At 47.4% G+C, this 26374-nt stretch overlaps 24 non-coding genes across 24 annotated transcripts; all 24 read left to right on the forward strand.

The window, feature by feature from the left end:
* Positions 1-218: 218 nt before the first annotated feature.
* Positions 219-291, forward strand: TRNAV-CAC (transfer RNA valine (anticodon CAC)). The gene has a single exon. It is a non-coding gene; the product is annotated as a tRNA-Val (tRNA).
* A 1314-nt stretch (positions 292-1605) lies between these two features.
* On the forward strand, positions 1606-1677 carry TRNAP-UGG (transfer RNA proline (anticodon UGG)). The gene has a single exon. It is a non-coding gene; the product is annotated as a tRNA-Pro (tRNA).
* A 420-nt stretch (positions 1678-2097) lies between these two features.
* TRNAV-CAC (transfer RNA valine (anticodon CAC)) lies at positions 2098-2170 on the forward strand. The gene has a single exon. It is a non-coding gene; the product is annotated as a tRNA-Val (tRNA).
* A 1325-nt stretch (positions 2171-3495) lies between these two features.
* TRNAP-UGG (transfer RNA proline (anticodon UGG)) lies at positions 3496-3567 on the forward strand. Its single transcript has one exon. It is a non-coding gene; the product is annotated as a tRNA-Pro (tRNA).
* Positions 3568-3987: 420 nt separating this feature from the next.
* Positions 3988-4060, forward strand: TRNAV-CAC (transfer RNA valine (anticodon CAC)). The gene has a single exon. It is a non-coding gene; the product is annotated as a tRNA-Val (tRNA).
* A 1314-nt stretch (positions 4061-5374) lies between these two features.
* Positions 5375-5446, forward strand: TRNAP-UGG (transfer RNA proline (anticodon UGG)). Its single transcript has one exon. It is a non-coding gene; the product is annotated as a tRNA-Pro (tRNA).
* A 408-nt stretch (positions 5447-5854) lies between these two features.
* Positions 5855-5927, forward strand: TRNAV-CAC (transfer RNA valine (anticodon CAC)). Its single transcript has one exon. It is a non-coding gene; the product is annotated as a tRNA-Val (tRNA).
* A 1321-nt stretch (positions 5928-7248) lies between these two features.
* TRNAP-UGG (transfer RNA proline (anticodon UGG)) lies at positions 7249-7320 on the forward strand. Its single transcript has one exon. It is a non-coding gene; the product is annotated as a tRNA-Pro (tRNA).
* A 420-nt stretch (positions 7321-7740) lies between these two features.
* On the forward strand, positions 7741-7813 carry TRNAV-CAC (transfer RNA valine (anticodon CAC)). Its single transcript has one exon. It is a non-coding gene; the product is annotated as a tRNA-Val (tRNA).
* Positions 7814-9127: 1314 nt separating this feature from the next.
* On the forward strand, positions 9128-9199 carry TRNAP-UGG (transfer RNA proline (anticodon UGG)). The gene has a single exon. It is a non-coding gene; the product is annotated as a tRNA-Pro (tRNA).
* Positions 9200-9619: 420 nt separating this feature from the next.
* TRNAV-CAC (transfer RNA valine (anticodon CAC)) lies at positions 9620-9692 on the forward strand. The gene has a single exon. It is a non-coding gene; the product is annotated as a tRNA-Val (tRNA).
* A 1321-nt stretch (positions 9693-11013) lies between these two features.
* On the forward strand, positions 11014-11085 carry TRNAP-UGG (transfer RNA proline (anticodon UGG)). The gene has a single exon. It is a non-coding gene; the product is annotated as a tRNA-Pro (tRNA).
* A 420-nt stretch (positions 11086-11505) lies between these two features.
* TRNAV-CAC (transfer RNA valine (anticodon CAC)) lies at positions 11506-11578 on the forward strand. Its single transcript has one exon. It is a non-coding gene; the product is annotated as a tRNA-Val (tRNA).
* Positions 11579-12893: 1315 nt separating this feature from the next.
* On the forward strand, positions 12894-12965 carry TRNAP-UGG (transfer RNA proline (anticodon UGG)). Its single transcript has one exon. It is a non-coding gene; the product is annotated as a tRNA-Pro (tRNA).
* Positions 12966-13385: 420 nt separating this feature from the next.
* Positions 13386-13458, forward strand: TRNAV-CAC (transfer RNA valine (anticodon CAC)). The gene has a single exon. It is a non-coding gene; the product is annotated as a tRNA-Val (tRNA).
* A 1788-nt stretch (positions 13459-15246) lies between these two features.
* Positions 15247-15319, forward strand: TRNAV-CAC (transfer RNA valine (anticodon CAC)). The gene has a single exon. It is a non-coding gene; the product is annotated as a tRNA-Val (tRNA).
* Positions 15320-17103: 1784 nt separating this feature from the next.
* TRNAV-CAC (transfer RNA valine (anticodon CAC)) lies at positions 17104-17176 on the forward strand. Its single transcript has one exon. It is a non-coding gene; the product is annotated as a tRNA-Val (tRNA).
* A 1311-nt stretch (positions 17177-18487) lies between these two features.
* Positions 18488-18559, forward strand: TRNAP-UGG (transfer RNA proline (anticodon UGG)). Its single transcript has one exon. It is a non-coding gene; the product is annotated as a tRNA-Pro (tRNA).
* A 420-nt stretch (positions 18560-18979) lies between these two features.
* On the forward strand, positions 18980-19052 carry TRNAV-CAC (transfer RNA valine (anticodon CAC)). Its single transcript has one exon. It is a non-coding gene; the product is annotated as a tRNA-Val (tRNA).
* A 1315-nt stretch (positions 19053-20367) lies between these two features.
* On the forward strand, positions 20368-20439 carry TRNAP-UGG (transfer RNA proline (anticodon UGG)). The gene has a single exon. It is a non-coding gene; the product is annotated as a tRNA-Pro (tRNA).
* Positions 20440-20859: 420 nt separating this feature from the next.
* Positions 20860-20932, forward strand: TRNAV-CAC (transfer RNA valine (anticodon CAC)). Its single transcript has one exon. It is a non-coding gene; the product is annotated as a tRNA-Val (tRNA).
* Positions 20933-22716: 1784 nt separating this feature from the next.
* Positions 22717-22789, forward strand: TRNAV-CAC (transfer RNA valine (anticodon CAC)). The gene has a single exon. It is a non-coding gene; the product is annotated as a tRNA-Val (tRNA).
* A 1784-nt stretch (positions 22790-24573) lies between these two features.
* TRNAV-CAC (transfer RNA valine (anticodon CAC)) lies at positions 24574-24646 on the forward strand. Its single transcript has one exon. It is a non-coding gene; the product is annotated as a tRNA-Val (tRNA).
* A 1315-nt stretch (positions 24647-25961) lies between these two features.
* Positions 25962-26033, forward strand: TRNAP-UGG (transfer RNA proline (anticodon UGG)). Its single transcript has one exon. It is a non-coding gene; the product is annotated as a tRNA-Pro (tRNA).
* Positions 26034-26374: the final 341 nt, after the last annotated feature.

A 26374-nucleotide genomic window follows, 5' to 3' on the forward strand; every position in this document is an offset into this window, starting at 1 on the left:
CCGTCCGATCTCAAAGTGGAAATATGTCCTTCCCTCTGTACGCTGCATAGGCCCTCAGCTGGCATACTTGTATATGTGCGCATGCTTGATAGGACGTATGTTTTAGGCTGGATTGTGTGAGCTTCAGGCGCAAGGCATTTGATTAGTCTTTAAGCAGGTCCACTTGCACTGCCCTTTGCACCTGTTCTCCCAGTCCCTACAAAGGTGAGCAAGCAGCTGTTTCTGTAGTGTAGTGGTTATCACGTTCGCCTCACACGCGAAAGGTCCCCGGTTCGAGACCGGGCAGAAACACTCTCTGCTGGCATTTTACACAAAATAGTTTTTTTCCCCTTTTGTCACACACAAATGTAAAGTATGAACTTATTTGCGTTCTCATGGAAATAGCATATGCTCTCAAGAGCTTGAGAAATACACTGGGAAGGCAAGCATCCTCACATGTATTCTGTATATGGGGCCAATAAAAAAATGCACGCGCTTGCATTTTGTGTATGTAATGTTGCAGAGCACAGAGAGGATTTATTTTCCCTACTGCTGGGTATTTGGGTCTCTGGGATCACAGTTGGGTCCGCTCCGTCCTCTGAAATGGTCCATATTAGTTACATAGGTTAGTGTACCAAAGAAATAATACATTTTCATATACAGCTTCTTCATTTCTGTGTTCTGAGGGATTACCAGTTGTAAGAAATGCACTTGCCGGTACAGTGATTCCCTGGCTTTCTCTGGCCCGAGAAAGCTTTTCCTCTGAAGTGGGAACAGAAGTTGGACTGCTTCTGCTGAACTTCCTGAAAGCAGAGCTGGCGGGAGGAGGGACTTTTTGAGTGCTGGGAAAATTTGAGCTGGAAATTTGCATCGGCTGGACAGAGATTGCTTGGAGCAGCCAAAATATAATAACGGCCATGGCGCTCAAGTAAAGCAGAAAGCTTTTAGTATACACCTTTTGCACTCTTGTCAACGAAGCTGGGCTCTGTGAATGCTCACCCTACGCAAGAAAAGAGAACATACTTTGCTGGTGACCTAAATATATCTCGCTGATCGAGCACGATCGAGCTCTGAGTGAGCAGCTGTGCAATGGTCATCTTTACCAAAGGGGAGATGCTGCTTTTTCCAGTGTCACGCCCATGCTCTCAGGGCTGGAGGGAGGAGGGCTGCTTTTTGTTTTTACAGGCAAAAGGAAAGGCCCAGCCCTCAGAGCTTCTGCCAATGCAGATCCCAGCAGGTGCAAAATAAAGGCTCTCCCCCACCTTGCCAGCTGCAGATTGATCAGAAGACTGCTAGTCTAGTGTGTTGGGCCACTTTCTCTCTTCTGTGTATCGTCCCCTCTTATTACATAAACAGCATAAGAGGAATAAAGGAAGGAAGGAAGGAAGGAAGGAACAGTGTATCGCAAGCACCTTCCACCCTGATGTCAATGGGCCACCAACCTTCGGGATGAGGAGGAGACCTGTGAAGACAGTCAGAGCGTGCCGACTGGGGCATTCATTTGGCTCATACACCGACAAGGCTTTCAGCGGCAGGAACAAACTTCAGGAATAGGCATTCTTGGCCTCGAATCCTAAGGGGGGTGCAAACGCTGAGGACAATTCCGTCAAATGCTCAAAGGACCGTGGCTCGTTGGTCTAGGGGTATGATTCTCGCTTTGGGTGCGAGAGGACCCGGGTTCAAATCCCGGACGAGCCCAATCAAGGTGGTTAACTTGAGCTCCTTTTTTTTGTTTTTTCAATGTTATTTTCATTGGACAGACTCTCTGGTTTTCTCGGTAAGCAGTAGTCGATGAACAATTCACTTCCTGAACCTCTTTGCGTGCCATGTCCTTGCGACAAGCACTTTGTGTTCTCTGTTAGCTCTCAGTAACATTCCTTGATTTGCTTGTGAGTTTTGGCCGTCCGATCTCAAAGTGGAAATATGTCCTTCCCTCTGTACGCTGCATAGGCCCTCAGCTGGCATACTTGTATATGTGCGCATGCTTGATAGGACGTATGTTTTAGGCTGGATTGTGTGAGCTTCAGGCGCAAGGCATTTGATTAGTCTTTAAGCAGGTCCACTTGCACTGCCCTTTGCACCTGTTCTCCCAGTCCCTACAAAGGTGAGCAAGCAGCTGTTTCTGTAGTGTAGTGGTTATCACGTTCGCCTCACACGCGAAAGGTCCCCGGTTCGAGACCGGGCAGAAACACTCTCTGCTGGCATTTTACACAAAATAGTTTTTTTCCCCTTTTGTCACACACAAATGTAAAGTATGAACTTATTTGCGTTCCCATGGAAATAGCATATGCTCTCAAGAGCTTGAGAAATACACTGGGAAGGCAAGCATCCTCACATGTATTCTGTATATGGGGCCAATAAAAAAATGCACGCGCTTGCATTTTGTGTATGTAATGTTGCAGAGCACAGAGAGGATTTATTTTCCCTACTGCTGGGTATTTGGGTCTCTGGGATCACAGTTGGGTCCGCTCCGTCCTCTGAAATGGTCCATATTAGTTACATAGGTTAGTGTACCAAAGAAATAATACATTTTCATATACAGCTTCTTCATTTCTGTGTTCTGAGGGATTACCAGTTGTAAGAAATGCACTTGCCGGTACAGTGATTCCCTGGCTTTCTCTGGCCCGAGAAAGCTTTTCCTCTGAAGTGGGAACAGAAGTTGGACTGCTTCTGCTGAACTTCCTGAAAGCAGAGCTGGCGGGAGGAGGGACTTTTTGAGTGCTGGGAAAATTTGAGCTGGAAATTTGCATCGGCTGGACAGAGATTGCTTGGAGCAGCCAAAATATAATAACGGCCATGGCGCTCAAGTAAAGCAGAAAGCTTTTAGTATACACCTTTTGCACTCTTGTCAACGAAGCTGGGCTCTGTGAATGCTCACCCTACGCAAGAAAAGAGAACAGACTTTGCTGGTGACCTAAATATATCTCGCCTGATCGAGCCTGATCGAGCACGATCGAGCTCTGAGTGAGCAGCTGTGCAATGGTCATCTTTACCAAAGGGGAGATGCTGCTTTTTCCAGTGTCACGCCCATGCTCTCAGGGCTGGAGGGAGGAGGGCTGCTTTTTGTTTTTACAGGCAAAAGGAAAGGCCCAGCCCTCAGAGCTTCTGCCAATGCAGATCCCAGCAGGTGCAAAATAAAGGCTCTCCCCCACCTTGCCAGCTGCAGATTGATCAGAAGACTGCTAGTCTAGTGTGTTGGGCCACTTTCTCTCTTCTGTGTATCGTCCCCTCTTATTACATAAACAGCATAAGAGGAATAAAGGAAGGAAGGAAGGAAGGAAGGAACAGTGTATCGCAAGCACCTTTCACCCTGATGTCAATGGGCCACCAACCTTCGGGATGAGGAGGAGACCTGTGAAGACAGTCAGAGCGTGCCGACTGGGGCATTCATTTGGCTCATACACCGACAAGGCTTTCAGCGGCAGGAACAAACTTCAGGAATAGGCATTCTTGGCCTCGAATCCTAAGGGGGGTGCAAACGCTGAGGACAATTCCGTCAAATGCTCAAAGGACCGTGGCTCGTTGGTCTAGGGGTATGATTCTCGCTTTGGGTGCGAGAGGTCCCGGGTTCAAATCCCGGACGAGCCCAATCAAGGTGGTTAACTTGAGCTCCTTTTTTTTGTTTTTTCAATGTTATTTTCATTGGACAGACTCTCTGGTTTTCTCGGTAAGCAGTAGTCGATGAACAATTCACTTCCTGAACCTCTTTGCGTGCCATGTCCTTGCGACAAGCACTTTGTGTTCTCTGTTAGCTCTCAGTAACATTCCTTGATTTGCTTGTGAGTTTTGGCCGTCCGATCTCAAAGTGGAAATATGTCCTTCCCTCTGTACGCTGCATAGGCCCTCAGCTGGCATACTTGTATATGTGCGCATGCTTGATAGGACGTATGTTTTAGGCTGGATTGTGTGAGCTTCAGGCGCAAGGCATTTGATTAGTCTTTAAGCAGGTCCACTTGCACTGCCCTTTGCACCTGTTCTCCCAGTCCCTACAAAGGTGAGCAAGCAGCTGTTTCTGTAGTGTAGTGGTTATCACGTTCGCCTCACACGCGAAAGGTCCCCGGTTCGAGACCGGGCAGAAACACTCTCTGCTGGCATTTTACACAAAATAGTTTTTTTCCCCTTTTGTCACACACAAATGTAAAGTATGAACTTATTTGCGTTCTCATGGAAATAGCATATGCTCTCAAGAGCTTGAGAAATACACTGGGAAGGCAAGCATCCTCACATGTATTCTGTATATGGGGCCAATAAAAAAATGCACGCGCTTGCATTTTGTGTATGTAATGTTGCAGAGCACAGAGAGGATTTATTTTCCCTACTGCTGGGTATTTGGGTCTCTGGGATCACAGTTGGGTCCGCTCCGTCCTCTGAAATGGTCCATATTAGTTACATAGGTTAGTGTACCAAAGAAATAATACATTTTCATATACAGCTTCTTCATTTCTGTGTTCTGAGGGATTACCAGTTGTAAGAAATGCACTTGCCGGTACAGTGATTCCCTGGCTTTCTCTGGCCCGAGAAAGCTTTTCCTCTGAAGTGGGAACAGAAGTTGGACTGCTTCTGCTGAACTTCCTGAAAGCAGAGCTGGCGGGAGGAGGGACTTTTTGAGTGCTGGGAAAATTTGAGCTGGAAATTTGCATCGGCTGGACAGAGATTGCTTGGAGCAGCCAAAATATAATAACGGCCATGGCGCTCAAGTAAAGCAGAAAGCTTTTAGTATACACCTTTTGCACTCTTGTCAACGAAGCTGGGCTCTGTGAATGCTCACCCTACGCAAGAAAAGAGAACATACTTTGCTGGTGACCTAAATATATCTCGCTGATCGAGCACGATCGAGCTCTGAGTGAGCAGCTGTGCAATGGTCATCTTTACCAAAGGGGAGATGCTGCTTTTTCCAGTGTCACGCCCATGCTCTCAGGGCTGGAGGGAGGAGGGCTGCTTTTTGTTTTTACAGGCAAAAGGAAAGGCCCAGCCCTCAGAGCTTCTGCCAATGCAGATCCCAGCAGGTGCAAAATAAAGGCTCTCCCCCACCTTGCCAGCTGCAGATTGATCAGAAGACTGCTAGTCTAGTGTGTTGGGCCACTTTCTCTCTTCTGTGTATCGTCCCCTCTTATTACATAAACAGCATAAGAGGAATAAAGGAAGGAAGGAAGGAAGGAAGGAACAGTGTATCGCAAGCACCTTCCACCCTGATGTCAATGGGCCACCAACCTTCGGGATGAGGAGGAGACCTGTGAAGACAGTCAGAGCGTGCCGACTGGGGCATTCATTTGGCTCATACACCGACAAGGCTTTCAGCGGCAGGAACAAACTTCAGGAATAGGCATTCTTGGCCTCGAATCCTAAGGGGGGTGCAAACGCTGAGGACAATTCCGTCAAATGCTCAAAGGACCGTGGCTCGTTGGTCTAGGGGTATGATTCTCGCTTTGGGTGCGAGAGGTCCCGGGTTCAAATCCCGGACGAGCCCAATCAAGGTGGTTAACTTGAGCTCCTTTTTTTTGTTTTTTCATTGGACAGACTCTCTGGTTTTCTCGGTAAGCAGTAGTCGATGAACAATTCACTTCCTGAACCTCTTTGCGTGCCATGTCCTTGCGACAAGCACTTTGTGTTCTCTGTTAGCTCTCAGTAACATTCCTTGATTTGCTTGTGAGTTTTGGCCGTCCGATCTCAAAGTGGAAATATGTCCTTCCCTCTGTACGCTGCATAGGCCCTCAGCTGGCATACTTGTATATGTGCGCATGCTTGATAGGACGTATGTTTTAGGCTGGATTGTGTGAGCTTCAGGCGCAAGGCATTTGATTAGTCTTTAAGCAGGTCCACTTGCACTGCCCTTTGCACCTGTTCTCCCAGTCCCTACAAAGGTGAGCAAGCAGCTGTTTCTGTAGTGTAGTGGTTATCACGTTCGCCTCACACGCGAAAGGTCCCCAGTTCGAGACCGGGCAGAAACACTCTCTGCTGGCATTTTACACAAAATAGTTTTTTTCCCCTTTTGTCACACACAAATGTAAAGTATGAACTTATTTGCGTTCCCATGGAAATAGCATATGCTCTCAAGAGCTTGAGAAATACACTGGGAAGGCAAGCATCCTCACATGTATTCTGTATATGGGGCCAATAAAAAAATGCACGCGCTTGCATTTTGTATATGTAATGTTGCAGAGCACAGAGAGGATTTATTTTCCCTACTGCTGGGTATTTGGGTCTCTGGGATCACAGTTGGGTCCGCTCCGTCCTCTGAAATGGTCCATATTAGTTACATAGGTTAGTGTACCAAAGAAATAATACATTTTCATATACAGCTTCTTCATTTCTGTGTTCTGAGGGATTACCAGTTGTAAGAAATGCACTTGCCGGTACAGTGATTCCCTGGCTTTCTCTGGCCCGAGAAAGCTTTTCCTCTGAAGTGGGAACAGAAGTTGGACTGCTTCTGCTGAACTTCCTGAAAGCAGAGCTGGCGGGAGGAGGGACTTTTTGAGTGCTGGGAAAATTTGAGCTGGAAATTTGCATCGGCTGGACAGAGATTGCTTGGAGCAGCCAAAATATAATAACGGCCATGGCGCTCAAGTAAAGCAGAAAGCTTTTAGTATACACCTTTTGCACTCTTGTCAACGAAGCTGGGCTCTGTGAATGCTCACCCTACGCAAGAAAAGAGAACAGACTTTGCTGGTGACCTAAATATATCTCGCCTGATCGAGCCTGATCGAGCACGATCGAGCTCTGAGTGAGCAGCTGTGCAATGGTCATCTTTACCAAAGGGGAGATGCTGCTTTTTCCAGTGTCACGCCCATGCTCTCAGGGCTGGAGGGAGGAGGGCTGCTTTTTGTTTTTACAGGCAAAAGGAAAGGCCCAGCCCTCAGAGCTTCTGCCAATGCAGATCCCAGCAGGTGCAAAATAAAGGCTCTCCCCCACCTTGCCAGCTGCAGATTGATCAGAAGACTGCTAGTCTAGTGTGTTGGGCCACTTTCTCTCTTCTGTGTATCGTCCCCTCTTATTACATAAACAGCATAAGAGGAATAAAGGAAGGAAGGAAGGAAGGAACAGTGTATCGCAAGCACCTTTCACCCTGATGTCAATGGGCCACCAACCTTCGGGATGAGGAGGAGACCTGTGAAGACAGTCAGAGCGTGCCGACTGGGGCATTCATTTGGCTCATACACCGACAAGGCTTTCAGCGGCAGGAACAAACTTCAGGAATAGGCATTCTTGGCCTCGAATCCTAAGGGGGGTGCAAACGCTGAGGACAATTCCGTCAAATGCTCAAAGGACCGTGGCTCGTTGGTCTAGGGGTATGATTCTCGCTTTGGGTGCGAGAGGTCCCGGGTTCAAATCCCGGACGAGCCCAATCAAGGTGGTTAACTTGAGCTCCTTTTTTTTGTTTTTTCAATGTTATTTTCATTGGACAGACTCTCTGGTTTTCTCGGTAAGCAGTAGTCGATGAACAATTCACTTCCTGAACCTCTTTGCGTGCCATGTCCTTGCGACAAGCACTTTGTGTTCTCTGTTAGCTCTCAGTAACATTCCTTGATTTGCTTGTGAGTTTTGGCCGTCCGATCTCAAAGTGGAAATATGTCCTTCCCTCTGTACGCTGCATAGGCCCTCAGCTGGCATACTTGTATATGTGCGCATGCTTGATAGGACGTATGTTTTAGGCTGGATTGTGTGAGCTTCAGGCGCAAGGCATTTGATTAGTCTTTAAGCAGGTCCACTTGCACTGCCCTTTGCACCTGTTCTCCCAGTCCCTACAAAGGTGAGCAAGCAGCTGTTTCTGTAGTGTAGTGGTTATCACGTTCGCCTCACACGCGAAAGGTCCCCGGTTCGAGACCGGGCAGAAACACTCTCTGCTGGCATTTTACACAAAATAGTTTTTTTCCCCTTTTGTCACACACAAATGTAAAGTATGAACTTATTTGCGTTCTCATGGAAATAGCATATGCTCTCAAGAGCTTGAGAAATACACTGGGAAGGCAAGCATCCTCACATGTATTCTGTATATGGGGCCAATAAAAAAATGCACGCGCTTGCATTTTGTGTATGTAATGTTGCAGAGCACAGAGAGGATTTATTTTCCCTACTGCTGGGTATTTGGGTCTCTGGGATCACAGTTGGGTCCGCTCCGTCCTCTGAAATGGTCCATATTAGTTACATAGGTTAGTGTACCAAAGAAATAATACATTTTCATATACAGCTTCTTCATTTCTGTGTTCTGAGGGATTACCAGTTGTAAGAAATGCACTTGCCGGTACAGTGATTCCCTGGCTTTCTCTGGCCCGAGAAAGCTTTTCCTCTGAAGTGGGAACAGAAGTTGGACTGCTTCTGCTGAACTTCCTGAAAGCAGAGCTGGCGGGAGGAGGGACTTTTTGAGTGCTGGGAAAATTTGAGCTGGAAATTTGCATCGGCTGGACAGAGATTGCTTGGAGCAGCCAAAATATAATAACGGCCATGGCGCTCAAGTAAAGCAGAAAGCTTTTAGTATACACCTTTTGCACTCTTGTCAACGAAGCTGGGCTCTGTGAATGCTCACCCTACGCAAGAAAAGAGAACATACTTTGCTGGTGACCTAAATATATCTCGCTGATCGAGCACGATCGAGCTCTGAGTGAGCAGCTGTGCAATGGTCATCTTTACCAAAGGGGAGATGCTGCTTTTTCCAGTGTCACGCCCATGCTCTCAGGGCTGGAGGGAGGAGGGCTGCTTTTTGTTTTTACAGGCAAAAGGAAAGGCCCAGCCCTCAGAGCTTCTGCCAATGCAGATCCCAGCAGGTGCAAAATAAAGGCTCTCCCCCACCTTGCCAGCTGCAGATTGATCAGAAGACTGCTAGTCTAGTGTGTTGGGCCACTTTCTCTCTTCTGTGTATCGTCCCCTCTTATTACATAAACAGCATAAGAGGAATAAAGGAAGGAAGGAAGGAAGGAAGGAACAGTGTATCGCAAGCACCTTCCACCCTGATGTCAATGGGCCACCAACCTTCGGGATGAGGAGGAGACCTGTGAAGACAGTCAGAGCGTGCCGACTGGGGCATTCATTTGGCTCATACACCGACAAGGCTTTCAGCGGCAGGAACAAACTTCAGGAATAGGCATTCTTGGCCTCGAATCCTAAGGGGGGTGCAAACGCTGAGGACAATTCCGTCAAATGCTCAAAGGACCGTGGCTCGTTGGTCTAGGGGTATGATTCTCGCTTTGGGTGCGAGAGGTCCCGGGTTCAAATCCCGGACGAGCCCAATCAAGGTGGTTAACTTGAGCTCCTTTTTTTTGTTTTTTCAATGTTATTTTCATTGGACAGACTCTCTGGTTTTCTCGGTAAGCAGTAGTCGATGAACAATTCACTTCCTGAACCTCTTTGCGTGCCATGTCCTTGCGACAAGCACTTTGTGTTCTCTGTTAGCTCTCAGTAACATTCCTTGATTTGCTTGTGAGTTTTGGCCGTCCGATCTCAAAGTGGAAATATGTCCTTCCCTCTGTACGCTGCATAGGCCCTCAGCTGGCATACTTGTATATGTGCGCATGCTTGATAGGACGTATGTTTTAGGCTGGATTGTGTGAGCTTCAGGCGCAAGGCATTTGATTAGTCTTTAAGCAGGTCCACTTGCACTGCCCTTTGCACCTGTTCTCCCAGTCCCTACAAAGGTGAGCAAGCAGCTGTTTCTGTAGTGTAGTGGTTATCACGTTCGCCTCACACGCGAAAGGTCCCCAGTTCGAGACCGGGCAGAAACACTCTCTGCTGGCATTTTACACAAAATAGTTTTTTTCCCCTTTTGTCACACACAAATGTAAAGTATGAACTTATTTGCGTTCCCATGGAAATAGCATATGCTCTCAAGAGCTTGAGAAATACACTGGGAAGGCAAGCATCCTCACATGTATTCTGTATATGGGGCCAATAAAAAAATGCACGCGCTTGCATTTTGTATATGTAATGTTGCAGAGCACAGAGAGGATTTATTTTCCCTACTGCTGGGTATTTGGGTCTCTGGGATCACAGTTGGGTCCGCTCCGTCCTCTGAAATGGTCCATATTAGTTACATAGGTTAGTGTACCAAAGAAATAATACATTTTCATATACAGCTTCTTCATTTCTGTGTTCTGAGGGATTACCAGTTGTAAGAAATGCACTTGCCGGTACAGTGATTCCCTGGCTTTCTCTGGCCCGAGAAAGCTTTTCCTCTGAAGTGGGAACAGAAGTTGGACTGCTTCTGCTGAACTTCCTGAAAGCAGAGCTGGCGGGAGGAGGGACTTTTTGAGTGCTGGGAAAATTTGAGCTGGAAATTTGCATCGGCTGGACAGAGATTGCTTGGAGCAGCCAAAATATAATAACGGCCATGGCGCTCAAGTAAAGCAGAAAGCTTTTAGTATACACCTTTTGCACTCTTGTCAACGAAGCTGGGCTCTGTGAATGCTCACCCTACGCAAGAAAAGAGAACAGACTTTGCTGGTGACCTAAATATATCTCGCCTGATCGAGCCTGATCGAGCACGATCGAGCTCTGAGTGAGCAGCTGTGCAATGGTCATCTTTACCAAAGGGGAGATGCTGCTTTTTCCAGTGTCACGCCCATGCTCTCAGGGCTGGAGGGAGGAGGGCTGCTTTTTGTTTTTACAGGCAAAAGGAAAGGCCCAGCCCTCAGAGCTTCTGCCAATGCAGATCCCAGCAGGTGCAAAATAAAGGCTCTCCCCCACCTTGCCAGCTGCAGATTGATCAGAAGACTGCTAGTCTAGTGTGTTGGGCCACTTTCTCTCTTCTGTGTATCGTCCCCTCTTATTACATAAACAGCATAAGAGGAATAAAGGAAGGAAGGAAGGAAGGAACAGTGTATCGCAAGCACCTTCCACCCTGATGTCAATGGGCCACCAACCTTCGGGATGAGGAGGAGACCTGTGAAGACAGTCAGAGCGTGCCGACTGGGGCATTCATTTGGCTCATACACCGACAAGGCTTTCAGCGGCAGGAACAAACTTCAGGAATAGGCATTCTTGGCCTCGAATCCTAAGGGGGGTGCAAACGCTGAGGACAATTCCGTCAAATGCTCAAAGGACCGTGGCTCGTTGGTCTAGGGGTATGATTCTCGCTTTGGGTGCGAGAGGTCCCGGGTTCAAATCCCGGACGAGCCCAATCAAGGTGGTTAACTTGAGCTCCTTTTTTTTGTTTTTTCAATGTTATTTTCATTGGACAGACTCTCTGGTTTTCTCGGTAAGCAGTAGTCGATGAACAATTCACTTCCTGAACCTCTTTGCGTGCCATGTCCTTGCGACAAGCACTTTGTGTTCTCTGTTAGCTCTCAGTAACATTCCTTGATTTGCTTGTGAGTTTTGGCCGTCCGATCTCAAAGTGGAAATATGTCCTTCCCTCTGTACGCTGCATAGGCCCTCAGCTGGCATACTTGTATATGTGCGCATGCTTGATAGGACGTATGTTTTAGGCTGGATTGTGTGAGCTTCAGGCGCAAGGCATTTGATTAGTCTTTAAGCAGGTCCACTTGCACTGCCCTTTGCACCTGTTCTCCCAGTCCCTACAAAGGTGAGCAAGCAGCTGTTTCTGTAGTGTAGTGGTTATCACGTTCGCCTCACACGCGAAAGGTCCCCGGTTCGAGACCGGGCAGAAACACTCTCTGCTGGCATTTTACACAAAATAGTTTTTTTCCCCTTTTGTCACACACAAATGTAAAGTATGAACTTATTTGCGTTCCCATGGAAATAGCATATGCTCTCAAGAGCTTGAGAAATACACTGGGAAGGCAAGCATCCTCACATGTATTCTGTATATGGGGCCAATAAAAAAATGCACGCGCTTGCATTTTGTGTATGTAATGTTGCAGAGCACAGAGAGGATTTATTTTCCCTACTGCTGGGTATTTGGGTCTCTGGGATCACAGTTGGGTCCGCTCCGTCCTCTGAAATGGTCCATATTAGTTACATAGGTTAGTGTACCAAAGAAATAATACATTTTCATATACAGCTTCTTCATTTCTGTGTTCTGAGGGATTACCAGTTGTAAGAAATGCACTTGCCGGTACAGTGATTCCCTGGCTTTCTCTGGCCCGAGAAAGCTTTTCCTCTGAAGTGGGAACAGAAGTTGGACTGCTTCTGCTGAACTTCCTGAAAGCAGAGCTGGCGGGAGGAGGGACTTTTTGAGTGCTGGGAAAATTTGAGCTGGAAATTTGCATCGGCTGGACAGAGATTGCTTGGAGCAGCCAAAATATAATAACGGCCATGGCGCTCAAGTAAAGCAGAAAGCTTTTAGTATACACCTTTTGCACTCTTGTCAACGAAGCTGGGCTCTGTGAATGCTCACCCTACGCAAGAAAAGAGAACAGACTTTGCTGGTGACCTAAATATATCTCGCCTGATCGAGCACGATCGAGCTCTGAGTGAGCAGCTGTGCAATGGTCATCTTTACCAAAGGGGAGATGCTGCTTTTTCCAGTGTCACGCCCATGCTCTCAGGGCTGGAGGGAGGAGGGCTGCTTTTTGTTTTTACAGGCAAAAGGAAAGGCCCAGCCCTCAGAGCTTCTGCCAATGCAGATCCCAGCAGGTGCAAAATAAAGGCTCTCCCCCACCTTGCCAGCTGCAGATTGATCAGAAGACTGCTAGTCTAGTGTGTTGGGCCACTTTCTCTCTTCTGTGTATCGTCCCCTCTTATTACATAAACAGCATAAGAGGAATAAAGGAAGGAAGGAAGGAAGGAAGGAACAGTGTATCGCAAGCACCTTCCACCCTGATGTCAATGGGCCACCAACCTTCGGGATGAGGAGGAGACCTGTGAAGACAGTCAGAGCGTGCCGACTGGGGCATTCATTTGGCTCATACACCGACAAGGCTTTCAGCGGCAGGAACAAACTTCAGGAATAGGCATTCTTGGCCTCGAATCCTAAGGGGGGTGCAAACGCTGAGGACAATTCCGTCAAATGCTCAAAGGACCGTGGCTCGTTGGTCTAGGGGTATGATTCTCGCTTTGGGTGCGAGAGGTCCCGGGTTCAAATCCCGGACGAGCCCAATCAAGGTGGTTAACTTGAGCTCCTTTTTTTTGTTTTTTCAATGTTATTTTCATTGGACAGACTCTCTGGTTTTCTCGGTAAGCAGTAGTCGATGAACAATTCACTTCCTGAACCTCTTTGCGTGCCATGTCCTTGCGACAAGCACTTTGTGTTCTCTGTTAGCTCTCAGTAACATTCCTTGATTTGCTTGTGAGTTTTGGCCGTCCGATCTCAAAGTGGAAATATGTCCTTCCCTCTGTACGCTGCATAGGCCCTCAGCTGGCATACTTGTATATGTGCGCATGCTTGATAGGACGTATGTTTTAGGCTGGATTGTGTGAGCTTCAGGCGCAAGGCATTTGATTAGTCTTTAAGCAGGTCCACTTGCACTGCCCTTTGCACCTGTTCTCCCAGTCCCTACAAAGGTGAGCAAGCAGCTGTTTCTGTAGTGTAGTGGTTATCACGTTCGCCTCACACGCGAAAGGTCCCCGGTTCGAGACTGGGCAGAAACACTCTCTGCTGGCATTTTACACAAAATAGTTTTTTTCCCCTTTTGTCACACACAAATGTAAAGTATGAACTTATTTGCGTTCTCATGGAAATAGCATATGCTCTCAAGAGCTTGAGAAATACACTGGGAAGGCAAGCATCCTCACATGTATTCTGTATATGGGGCCAATAAAAAAATGCACGCGCTTGCATTTTGTGTATGTAATGTTGCAGAGCACAGAGAGGATTTATTTTCCCTACTGCTGGGTATTTGGGTCTCTGGGATCACAGTTGGGTCCGCTCCGTCCTCTGAAATGGTCCATATTAGTTACATAGGTTAGTGTACCAAAGAAATAATACATTTTCATATACAGCTTCTTCATTTCTGTGTTCTGAGGGATTACCAGTTGTAAGAAATGCACTTGCCGGTACAGTGATTCCCTGGCTTTCTCTGGCCCGAGAAAGCTTTTCCTCTGAAGTGGGAACAGAAGTTGGACTGCTTCTGCTGAACTTCCTGAAAGCAGAGCTGGCGGGAGGAGGGACTTTTTGAGTGCTGGGAAAATTTGAGCTGGAAATTTGCATCGGCTGGACAGAGATTGCTTGGAGCAGCCAAAATATAATAACGGCCATGGCGCTCAAGTAAAGCAGAAAGCTTTTAGTATACACCTTTTGCACTCTTGTCAACGAAGCTGGGCTCTGTGAATGCTCACCCTACGCAAGAAAAGAGAACAGACTTTGCTGGTGACCTAAATATATCTCGCCTGATCGAGCACGATCGAGCTCTGAGTGAGCAGCTGTGCAATGGTCATCTTTACCAAAGGGGAGATGCTGCTTTTTCCAGTGTCACGCCCATGCTCTCAGGGCTGGAGGGAGGAGGGCTGCTTTTTGTTTTTACAGGCAAAAGGAAAGGCCCAGCCCTCAGAGCTTCTGCCAATGCAGATCCCAGCAGGTGCAAAATAAAGGCTCTCCCCCACCTTGCCAGCTGCAGATTGATCAGAAGACTGCTAGTCTAGTGTGTTGGGCCACTTTCTCTCTTCTGTGTATCGTCCCCTCTTATTACATAAACAGCATAAGAGGAATAAAGGAAGGAAGGAAGGAAGGAAGGAAGGAACAGTGTATCGCAAGCACCTTCCACCCTGATGTCAATGGGCCACCAACCTTCGGGATGAGGAGGAGACCTGTGAAGACAGTCAGAGCGTGCCGACTGGGGCATTCATTTGGCTCATACACCGACAAGGCTTTCAGCGGCAGGAACAAACTTCAGGAATAGGCATTCTTGGCCTCGAATCCTAAGGGGGGTGCAAACGCTGAGGACAATTCCGTCAAATGCTCAAAGGACCGTGGCTCGTTGGTCTAGGGGTATGATTCTCGCTTTGGGTGCGAGAGGTCCCAATCAAGGTGGTTAACTTGAGCTCCTATTTTTTGTTTTTTCAATGTTATTTTCATTGGACAGACTCTCTGGTTTTCTCGGTAAGCAGTAGTCGATGAACAATTCACTTCCTGAACCTCTTTGCGTGCCATGTCCTTGCGACAAGCACTTTGTGTTCTCTGTTAGCTCTCAGTAACATTCCTTGATTTGCTTGTGAGTTTTGGCCGTCCGATCTCAAAGTGGAAATATGTCCTTCCCTCTGTACGCTGCATAGGCCCTCAGCTGGCATACTTGTATATGTGCGCATGCTTGATAGGACGTATGTTTTAGGCTGGATTGTGTGAGCTTCAGGCGCAAGGCATTTGATTAGTCTTTAAGCAGGTCCACTTGCACTGCCCTTTGCACCTGTTCTCCCAGTCCCTACAAAGGTGAGCAAGCAGCTGTTTCTGTAGTGTAGTGGTTATCACGTTCGCCTCACACGCGAAAGGTCCCCGGTTCGAGACCGGGCAGAAACACTCTCTGCTGGCATTTTACACAAAATAGTTTTTTTCCCCTTTTGTCACACACAAATGTAAAGTATGAACTTATTTGCGTTCCCATGGAAATAGCATATGCTCTCAAGAGCTTGAGAAATACACTGGGAAGGCAAGCATCCTCACATGTATTCTGTATATGGGGCCAATAAAAAAATGCACGCGCTTGCATTTTGTGTATGTAATGTTGCAGAGCACAGAGAGGATTTATTTTCCCTACTGCTGGGTATTTGGGTCTCTGGGATCACAGTTGGGTCCGCTCCGTCCTCTGAAATGGTCCATATTAGTTACATAGGTTAGTGTACCAAAGAAATAATACATTTTCATATACAGCTTCTTCATTTCTGTGTTCTGAGGGATTACCAGTTGTAAGAAATGCACTTGCCGGTACAGTGATTCCCTGGCTTTCTCTGGCCCGAGAAAGCTTTTCCTCTGAAGTGGGAACAGAAGTTGGACTGCTTCTGCTGAACTTCCTGAAAGCAGAGCTGGCGGGAGGAGGGACTTTTTGAGTGCTGGGAAAATTTGAGCTGGAAATTTGCATCGGCTGGACAGAGATTGCTTGGAGCAGCCAAAATATAATAACGGCCATGGCGCTCAAGTAAAGCAGAAAGCTTTTAGTATACACCTTTTGCACTCTTGTCAACGAAGCTGGGCTCTGTGAATGCTCACCCTACGCAAGAAAAGAGAACAGACTTTGCTGGTGACCTAAATATATCTCGCCTGATCGAGCACGATCGAGCTCTGAGTGAGCAGCTGTGCAATGGTCATCTTTACCAAAGGGGAGATGCTGCTTTTTCCAGTGTCACGCCCATGCTCTCAGGGCTGGAGGGAGGAGGGCTGCTTTTTGTTTTTACAGGCAAAAGGAAAGGCCCAGCCCTCAGAGCTTCTGCCAATGCAGATCCCAGCAGGTGCAAAATAAAGGCTCTCCCCCACCTTGCCAGCTGCAGATTGATCAGAAGACTGCTAGTCTAGTGTGTTGGGCCACTTTCTCTCTTCTGTGTATCGTCCCCTCTTATTACATAAACAGCATAAGAGGAATAAAGGAAGGAAGGAAGGAAGGAAGGAACAGTGTATCGCAAGCACCTTCCACCCTGATGTCAATGGGCCACCAACCTTCGGGATGAGGAGGAGACCTGTGAAGACAGTCAGAGCGTGCCGACTGGGGCATTCATTTGGCTCATACAGCGACAAGGCTTTCAGCGGCAGGAACAAACTTCAGGAATAGGCATTCTTGGCCTCGAATCCTAAGGGGGGTGCAAACGCTGAGGACAATTCCGTCAAATGCTCAAAGGACCGTGGCTCGTTGGTCTAGGGGTATGATTCTCGCTTTGGGTGCGAGAGGTCCCAATCAAGGTGGTTAACTTGAGCTCCTATTTTTTGTTTTTTCAATGTTATTTTCATTGGACAGACTCTCTGGTTTTCTCGGTAAGCAGTAGTCGATGAACAATTCACTTCCTGAACCTCTTTGCGTGCCATGTCCTTGCGACAAGCACTTTGTGTTCTCTGTTAGCTCTCAGTAACATTCCTTGATTTGCTTGTGAGTTTTGGCCGTCCGATCTCAAAGTGGAAATATGTCCTTCCCTCTGTACGCTGCATAGGCCCTCAGCTGGCATACTTGTATATGTGCGCATGCTTGATAGGACGTATGTTTTAGGCTGGATTGTGTGAGCTTCAGGCGCAAGGCATTTGATTAGTCTTTAAGCAGGTCCACTTGCACTGCCCTTTGCACCTGTTCTCCCAGTCCCTACAAAGGTGAGCAAGCAGCTGTTTCTGTAGTGTAGTGGTTATCACGTTCGCCTCACACGCGAAAGGTCCCCAGTTCGAGACCGGGCAGAAACACTCTCTGCTGGCATTTTACACAAAATAGTTTTTTTCCCCTTTTGTCACACACAAATGTAAAGTATGAACTTATTTGCGTTCCCATGGAAATAGCATATGCTCTCAAGAGCTTGAGAAATACACTGGGAAGGCAAGCATCCTCACATGTATTCTGTATATGGGGCCAATAAAAAAATGCACGCGCTTGCATTTTGTATATGTAATGTTGCAGAGCACAGAGAGGATTTATTTTCCCTACTGCTGGGTATTTGGGTCTCTGGGATCACAGTTGGGTCCGCTCCGTCCTCTGAAATGGTCCATATTAGTTACATAGGTTAGTGTACCAAAGAAATAATACATTTTCATATACAGCTTCTTCATTTCTGTGTTCTGAGGGATTACCAGTTGTAAGAAATGCACTTGCCGGTACAGTGATTCCCTGGCTTTCTCTGGCCCGAGAAAGCTTTTCCTCTGAAGTGGGAACAGAAGTTGGACTGCTTCTGCTGAACTTCCTGAAAGCAGAGCTGGCGGGAGGAGGGACTTTTTGAGTGCTGGGAAAATTTGAGCTGGAAATTTGCATCGGCTGGACAGAGATTGCTTGGAGCAGCCAAAATATAATAACGGCCATGGCGCTCAAGTAAAGCAGAAAGCTTTTAGTATACACCTTTTGCACTCTTGTCAACGAAGCTGGGCTCTGTGAATGCTCACCCTACGCAAGAAAAGAGAACAGACTTTGCTGGTGACCTAAATATATCTCGCCTGATCGAGCACGATCGAGCTCTGAGTGAGCAGCTGTGCAATGGTCATCTTTACCAAAGGGGAGATGCTGCTTTTTCCAGTGTCACGCCCATGCTCTCAGGGCTGGAGGGAGGAGGGCTGCTTTTTGTTTTTACAGGCAAAAGGAAAGGCCCAGCCCTCAGAGCTTCTGCCAATGCAGATCCCAGCAGGTGCAAAATAAAGGCTCTCCCCCACCTTGCCAGCTGCAGATTGATCAGAAGACTGCTAGTCTAGTGTGTTGGGCCACTTTCTCTCTTCTGTGTATCGTCCCCTCTTATTACATAAACAGCATAAGAGGAATAAAGGAAGGAAGGAAGGAAGGAACAGTGTATCGCAAGCACCTTCCACCCTGATGTCAATGGGCCACCAACCTTCGGGATGAGGAGGAGACCTGTGAAGACAGTCAGAGCGTGCCGACTGGGGCATTCATTTGGCTCATACACCGACAAGGCTTTCAGCGGCAGGAACAAACTTCAGGAATAGGCATTCTTGGCCTCGAATCCTAAGGGGGGTGCAAACGCTGAGGACAATTCCGTCAAATGCTCAAAGGACCGTGGCTCGTTGGTCTAGGGGTATGATTCTCGCTTTGGGTGCGAGAGGTCCCGGGTTCAAATCCCGGACGAGCCCAATCAAGGTGGTTAACTTGAGCTCCTTTTTTTTGTTTTTTCAATGTTATTTTCATTGGACAGACTCTCTGGTTTTCTCGGTAAGCAGTAGTCGATGAACAATTCACTTCCTGAACCTCTTTGCGTGCCATGTCCTTGCGACAAGCACTTTGTGTTCTCTGTTAGCTCTCAGTAACATTCCTTGATTTGCTTGTGAGTTTTGGCCGTCCGATCTCAAAGTGGAAATATGTCCTTCCCTCTGTACGCTGCATAGGCCCTCAGCTGGCATACTTGTATATGTGCGCATGCTTGATAGGACGTATGTTTTAGGCTGGATTGTGTGAGCTTCAGGCGCAAGGCATTTGATTAGTCTTTAAGCAGGTCCACTTGCACTGCCCTTTGCACCTGTTCTCCCAGTCCCTACAAAGGTGAGCAAGCAGCTGTTTCTGTAGTGTAGTGGTTATCACGTTCGCCTCACACGCGAAAGGTCCCCGGTTCGAGACCGGGCAGAAACACTCTCTGCTGGCATTTTACACAAAATAGTTTTTTTCCCCTTTTGTCACACACAAATGTAAAGTATGAACTTATTTGCGTTCCCATGGAAATAGCATATGCTCTCAAGAGCTTGAGAAATACACTGGGAAGGCAAGCATCCTCACATGTATTCTGTATATGGGGCCAATAAAAAAATGCACGCGCTTGCATTTTGTGTATGTAATGTTGCAGAGCACAGAGAGGATTTATTTTCCCTACTGCTGGGTATTTGGGTCTCTGGGATCACAGTTGGGTCCGCTCCGTCCTCTGAAATGGTCCATATTAGTTACATAGGTTAGTGTACCAAAGAAATAATACATTTTCATATACAGCTTCTTCATTTCTGTGTTCTGAGGGATTACCAGTTGTAAGAAATGCACTTGCCGGTACAGTGATTCCCTGGCTTTCTCTGGCCCGAGAAAGCTTTTCCTCTGAAGTGGGAACAGAAGTTGGACTGCTTCTGCTGAACTTCCTGAAAGCAGAGCTGGCGGGAGGAGGGACTTTTTGAGTGCTGGGAAAATTTGAGCTGGAAATTTGCATCGGCTGGACAGAGATTGCTTGGAGCAGCCAAAATATAATAACGGCCATGGCGCTCAAGTAAAGCAGAAAGCTTTTAGTATACACCTTTTGCACTCTTGTCAACGAAGCTGGGCTCTGTGAATGCTCACCCTACGCAAGAAAAGAGAACAGACTTTGCTGGTGACCTAAATATATCTCGCCTGATCGAGCACGATCGAGCTCTGAGTGAGCAGCTGTGCAATGGTCATCTTTACCAAAGGGGAGATGCTGCTTTTTCCAGTGTCACGCCCATGCTCTCAGGGCTGGAGGGAGGAGGGCTGCTTTTTGTTTTTACAGGCAAAAGGAAAGGCCCAGCCCTCAGAGCTTCTGCCAATGCAGATCCCAGCAGGTGCAAAATAAAGGCTCTCCCCCACCTTGCCAGCTGCAGATTGATCAGAAGACTGCTAGTCTAGTGTGTTGGGCCACTTTCTCTCTTCTGTGTATCGTCCCCTCTTATTACATAAACAGCATAAGAGGAATAAAGGAAGGAAGGAAGGAAGGAAGGAACAGTGTATCGCAAGCACCTTCCACCCTGATGTCAATGGGCCACCAACCTTCGGGATGAGGAGGAGACCTGTGAAGACAGTCAGAGCGTGCCGACTGGGGCATTCATTTGGCTCATACACCGACAAGGCTTTCAGCGGCAGGAACAAACTTCAGGAATAGGCATTCTTGGCCTCGAATCCTAAGGGGGGTGCAAACGCTGAGGACAATTCCGTCAAATGCTCAAAGGACCGTGGCTCGTTGGTCTAGGGGTATGATTCTCGCTTTGGGTGCGAGAGGTCCCGGGTTCAAATCCCGGACGAGCCCAATCAAGGTGGTTAACTTGAGCTCCTTTTTTTTGTTTTTTCAATGTTATTTTCATTGGACAGACTCTCTGGTTTTCTCGGTAAGCAGTAGTCGATGAACAATTCACTTCCTGAACCTCTTTGCGTGCCATGTCCTTGCGACAAGCACTTTGTGTTCTCTGTTAGCTCTCAGTAACATTCCTTGATTTGCTTGTGAGTTTTGGCCGTCCGATCTCAAAGTGGAAATATGTCCTTCCCTCTGTACGCTGCATAGGCCCTCAGCTGGCATACTTGTATATGTGCGCATGCTTGATAGGACGTATGTTTTAGGCTGGATTGTGTGAGCTTCAGGCGCAAGGCATTTGATTAGTCTTTAAGCAGGTCCACTTGCACTGCCCTTTGCACCTGTTCTCCCAGTCCCTACAAAGGTGAGCAAGCAGCTGTTTCTGTAGTGTAGTGGTTATCACGTTCGCCTCACACGCGAAAGGTCCCCGGTTCGAGACTGGGCAGAAACACTCTCTGCTGGCATTTTACACAAAATAGTTTTTTTCCCCTTTTGTCACACACAAATGTAAAGTATGAACTTATTTGCGTTCTCATGGAAATAGCATATGCTCTCAAGAGCTTGAGAAATACACTGGGAAGGCAAGCATCCTCACATGTATTCTGTATATGGGGCCAATAAAAAAATGCACGCGCTTGCATTTTGTGTATGTAATGTTGCAGAGCACAGAGAGGATTTATTTTCCCTACTGCTGGGTATTTGGGTCTCTGGGATCACAGTTGGGTCCGCTCCGTCCTCTGAAATGGTCCATATTAGTTACATAGGTTAGTGTACCAAAGAAATAATACATTTTCATATACAGCTTCTTCATTTCTGTGTTCTGAGGGATTACCAGTTGTAAGAAATGCACTTGCCGGTACAGTGATTCCCTGGCTTTCTCTGGCCCGAGAAAGCTTTTCCTCTGAAGTGGGAACAGAAGTTGGACTGCTTCTGCTGAACTTCCTGAAAGCAGAGCTGGCGGGAGGAGGGACTTTTTGAGTGCTGGGAAAATTTGAGCTGGAAATTTGCATCGGCTGGACAGAGATTGCTTGGAGCAGCCAAAATATAATAACGGCCATGGCGCTCAAGTAAAGCAGAAAGCTTTTAGTATACACCTTTTGCACTCTTGTCAACGAAGCTGGGCTCTGTGAATGCTCACCCTACGCAAGAAAAGAGAACAGACTTTGCTGGTGACCTAAATATATCTCGCCTGATCGAGCACGATCGAGCTCTGAGTGAGCAGCTGTGCAATGGTCATCTTTACCAAAGGGGAGATGCTGCTTTTTCCAGTGTCACGCCCATGCTCTCAGGGCTGGAGGGAGGAGGGCTGCTTTTTGTTTTTACAGGCAAAAGGAAAGGCCCAGCCCTCAGAGCTTCTGCCAATGCAGATCCCAGCAGGTGCAAAATAAAGGCTCTCCCCCACCTTGCCAGCTGCAGATTGATCAGAAGACTGCTAGTCTAGTGTGTTGGGCCACTTTCTCTCTTCTGTGTATCGTCCCCTCTTATTACATAAACAGCATAAGAGGAATAAAGGAAGGAAGGAAGGAAGGAAGGAACAGTGTATCGCAAGCACCTTCCACCCTGATGTCAATGGGCCACCAACCTTCGGGATGAGGAGGAGACCTGTGAAGACAGTCAGAGCGTGCCGACTGGGGCATTCATTTGGCTCATACACCGACAAGGCTTTCAGCGGCAGGAACAAACTTCAGGAATAGGCATTCTTGGCCTCGAATCCTAAGGGGGGTGCAAACGCTGAGGACAATTCCGTCAAATGCTCAAAGGACCGTGGCTCGTTGGTCTAGGGGTATGATTCTCGCTTTGGGTGCGAGAGGTCCCAATCAAGGTGGTTAACTTGAGCTCCTATTTTTTGTTTTTTCAATGTTATTTTCATTGGACAGACTCTCTGGTTTTCTCGGTAAGCAGTAGTCGATGAACAATTCACTTCCTGAACCTCTTTGCGTGCCATGTCCTTGCGACAAGCACTTTGTGTTCTCTGTTAGCTCTCAGTAACATTCCTTGATTTGCTTGTGAGTTTTGGCCGTCCGATCTCAAAGTGGAAATATGTCCTTCCCTCTGTACGCTGCATAGGCCCTCAGCTGGCATACTTGTATATGTGCGCATGCTTGATAGGACGTATGTTTTAGGCTGGATTGTGTGAGCTTCAGGCGCAAGGCATTTGATTAGTCTTTAAGCAGGTCCACTTGCACTGCCCTTTGCACCTGTTCTCCCAGTCCCTACAAAGGTGAGCAAGCAGCTGTTTCTGTAGTGTAGTGGTTATCACGTTCGCCTCACACGCGAAAGGTCCCCGGTTCGAGACCGGGCAGAAACACTCTCTGCTGGCATTTTACACAAAATAGTTTTTTTCCCCTTTTGTCACACACAAATGTAAAGTATGAACTTATTTGCGTTCCCATGGAAATAGCATATGCTCTCAAGAGCTTGAGAAATACACTGGGAAGGCAAGCATCCTCACATGTATTCTGTATATGGGGCCAATAAAAAAATGCACGCGCTTGCATTTTGTGTATGTAATGTTGCAGAGCACAGAGAGGATTTATTTTCCCTACTGCTGGGTATTTGGGTCTCTGGGATCACAGTTGGGTCCGCTCCGTCCTCTGAAATGGTCCATATTAGTTACATAGGTTAGTGTACCAAAGAAATAATACATTTTCATATACAGCTTCTTCATTTCTGTGTTCTGAGGGATTACCAGTTGTAAGAAATGCACTTGCCGGTACAGTGATTCCCTGGCTTTCTCTGGCCCGAGAAAGCTTTTCCTCTGAAGTGGGAACAGAAGTTGGACTGCTTCTGCTGAACTTCCTGAAAGCAGAGCTGGCGGGAGGAGGGACTTTTTGAGTGCTGGGAAAATTTGAGCTGGAAATTTGCATCGGCTGGACAGAGATTGCTTGGAGCAGCCAAAATATAATAACGGCCATGGCGCTCAAGTAAAGCAGAAAGCTTTTAGTATACACCTTTTGCACTCTTGTCAACGAAGCTGGGCTCTGTGAATGCTCACCCTACGCAAGAAAAGAGAACAGACTTTGCTGGTGACCTAAATATATCTCGCCTGATCGAGCACGATCGAGCTCTGAGTGAGCAGCTGTGCAATGGTCATCTTTACCAAAGGGGAGATGCTGCTTTTTCCAGTGTCACGCCCATGCTCTCAGGGCTGGAGGGAGGAGGGCTGCTTTTTGTTTTTACAGGCAAAAGGAAAGGCCCAGCCCTCAGAGCTTCTGCCAATGCAGATCCCAGCAGGTGCAAAATAAAGGCTCTCCCCCACCTTGCCAGCTGCAGATTGATCAGAAGACTGCTAGTCTAGTGTGTTGGGCCACTTTCTCTCTTCTGTGTATCGTCCCCTCTTATTACATAAACAGCATAAGAGGAATAAAGGAAGGAAGGAAGGAAGGAAGGAACAGTGTATCGCAAGCACCTTCCACCCTGATGTCAATGGGCCACCAACCTTCGGGATGAGGAGGAGACCTGTGAAGACAGTCAGAGCGTGCCGACTGGGGCATTCATTTGGCTCATACAGCGACAAGGCTTTCAGCGGCAGGAACAAACTTCAGGAATAGGCATTCTTGGCCTCGAATCCTAAGGGGGGTGCAAACGCTGAGGACAATTCCGTCAAATGCTCAAAGGACCGTGGCTCGTTGGTCTAGGGGTATGATTCTCGCTTTGGGTGCGAGAGGTCCCAATCAAGGTGGTTAACTTGAGCTCCTATTTTTTGTTTTTTCAATGTTATTTTCATTGGACAGACTCTCTGGTTTTCTCGGTAAGCAGTAGTCGATGAACAATTCACTTCCTGAACCTCTTTGCGTGCCATGTCCTTGCGACAAGCACTTTGTGTTCTCTGTTAGCTCTCAGTAACATTCCTTGATTTGCTTGTGAGTTTTGGCCGTCCGATCTCAAAGTGGAAATATGTCCTTCCCTCTGTACGCTGCATAGGCCCTCAGCTGGCATACTTGTATATGTGCGCATGCTTGATAGGACGTATGTTTTAGGCTGGATTGTGTGAGCTTCAGGCGCAAGGCATTTGATTAGTCTTTAAGCAGGTCCACTTGCACTGCCCTTTGCACCTGTTCTCCCAGTCCCTACAAAGGTGAGTAAGCAGCTGTTTCTGTAGTGTAGTGGTTATCACGTTCGCCTCACACGCGAAAGGTCCCCGGTTCGAGACCGGGCAGAAACACTCTCTGCTGGCATTTTACACAAAATAGTTTTTTTCCCCTTTTGTCACACACAAATGTAAAGTATGAACTTATTTGCGTTCCCATGGAAATAGCATATGCTCTCAAGAGCTTGAGAAATACACTGGGAAGGCAAGCATCCTCACATGTATTCTGTATATGGGGCCAATAAAAAAATGCACGCGCTTGCATTTTGTGTATGTAATGTTGCAGAGCACAGAGAGGATTTATTTTCCCTACTGCTGGGTATTTGAGTCTCTGGGATCACAGTTGGGTCCGCTCCGTCCTCTGAAATGGTCCATATTAGTTACATAGGTTAGTGTACCAAAGAAATAATACATTTTCATATACAGCTTCTTCATTTCTGTGTTCTGAGGGATTACCAGTTGTAAGAAATGCACTTGCCGGTACAGTGATTCCCTGGCTTTCTCTGGCCCGAGAAAGCTTTTCCTCTGAAGTGGGAACAGAAGTTGGACTGCTTCTGCTGAACTTCCTGAAAGCAGAGCTGGCGGGAGGAGGGACTTTTTGAGTGCTGGGAAAATTTGAGCTGGAAATTTGCATCGGCTGGACAGAGATTGCTTGGAGCAGCCAAAATATAATAACGGCCATGGCGCTCAAGTAAAGCAGAAAGCTTTTAGTATACACCTTTTGCACTCTTGTCAACGAAGCTGGGCTCTGTGAATGCTCACCCTACGCAAGAAAAGAGAACAGACTTTGCTGGTGACCTAAATATATCTCGCCTGATCGAGCACGATCGAGCTCTGAGTGAGCAGCTGTGCAATGGTCATCTTTACCAAAGGGGAGATGCTGCTTTTTCCAGTGTCACGCCCATGCTCTCAGGGCTGGAGGGAGGAGGGCTGCTTTTTGTTTTTACAGGCAAAAGGAAAGGCCCAGCCCTCAGAGCTTCTGCCAATGCAGATCCCAGCAGGTGCAAAATAAAGGCTCTCCCCCACCTTGCCAGCTGCAGATTGATCAGAAGACTGCTAGTCTAGTGTGTTGGGCCACTTTCTCTCTTCTGTGTATCGTCCCCTCTTATTACATAAACAGCATAAGAGGAATAAAGGAAGGAAGGAAGGAAGGAAGGAACAGTGTATCGCAAGCACCTTCCACCCTGATGTCAATGGGCCACCAACCTTCGGGATGAGGAGGAGACCTGTGAAGACAGTCAGAGCGTGCCGACTGGGGCATTCATTTGGCTCATACACCGACAAGGCTTTCAGCGGCAGGAACAAACTTCAGGAATAGGCATTCTTGGCCTCGAATCCTAAGGGGGGTGCAAACGCTGAGGACAATTCCGTCAAATGCTCAAAGGACCGTGGCTCGTTGGTCTAGGGGTATGATTCTCGCTTTGGGTGCGAGAGGTCCCGGGTTCAAATCCCGGACGAGCCCAATCAAGGTGGTTAACTTGAGCTCCATTTTTTTGTTTTTTCAATGTTATTTTCATTGGACAGACTCTCTGGTTTTCTCGGTAAGCAGTAGTCGATGAACAATTCACTTCCTGAACCTCTTTGCGTGCCATGTCCTTGCGACAAGCACTTTGTGTTCTCTGTTAGCTCTCAGTAACATTCCTTGATTTGCTTGTGAGTTTTGGCCGTCCGATCTCAAAGTGGAAATATGTCCTTCCCTCTGTACGCTGCATAGGCCCTCAGCTGGCATACTTGTATATGTGCGCATGCTTGATAGGACGTATGTTTTAGGCTGGATTGTGTGAGCTTCAGGCGCAAGGCATT

This window comes from Ambystoma mexicanum, chromosome 2q, assembly GCF_040938575.1.
Source record: "Ambystoma mexicanum isolate Mex_15411 chromosome 2q, UKY_AmexF1_1, whole genome shotgun sequence".
In the NCBI taxonomy this organism is placed as follows: domain Eukaryota; kingdom Metazoa; phylum Chordata; class Amphibia; order Caudata; family Ambystomatidae; genus Ambystoma; species Ambystoma mexicanum.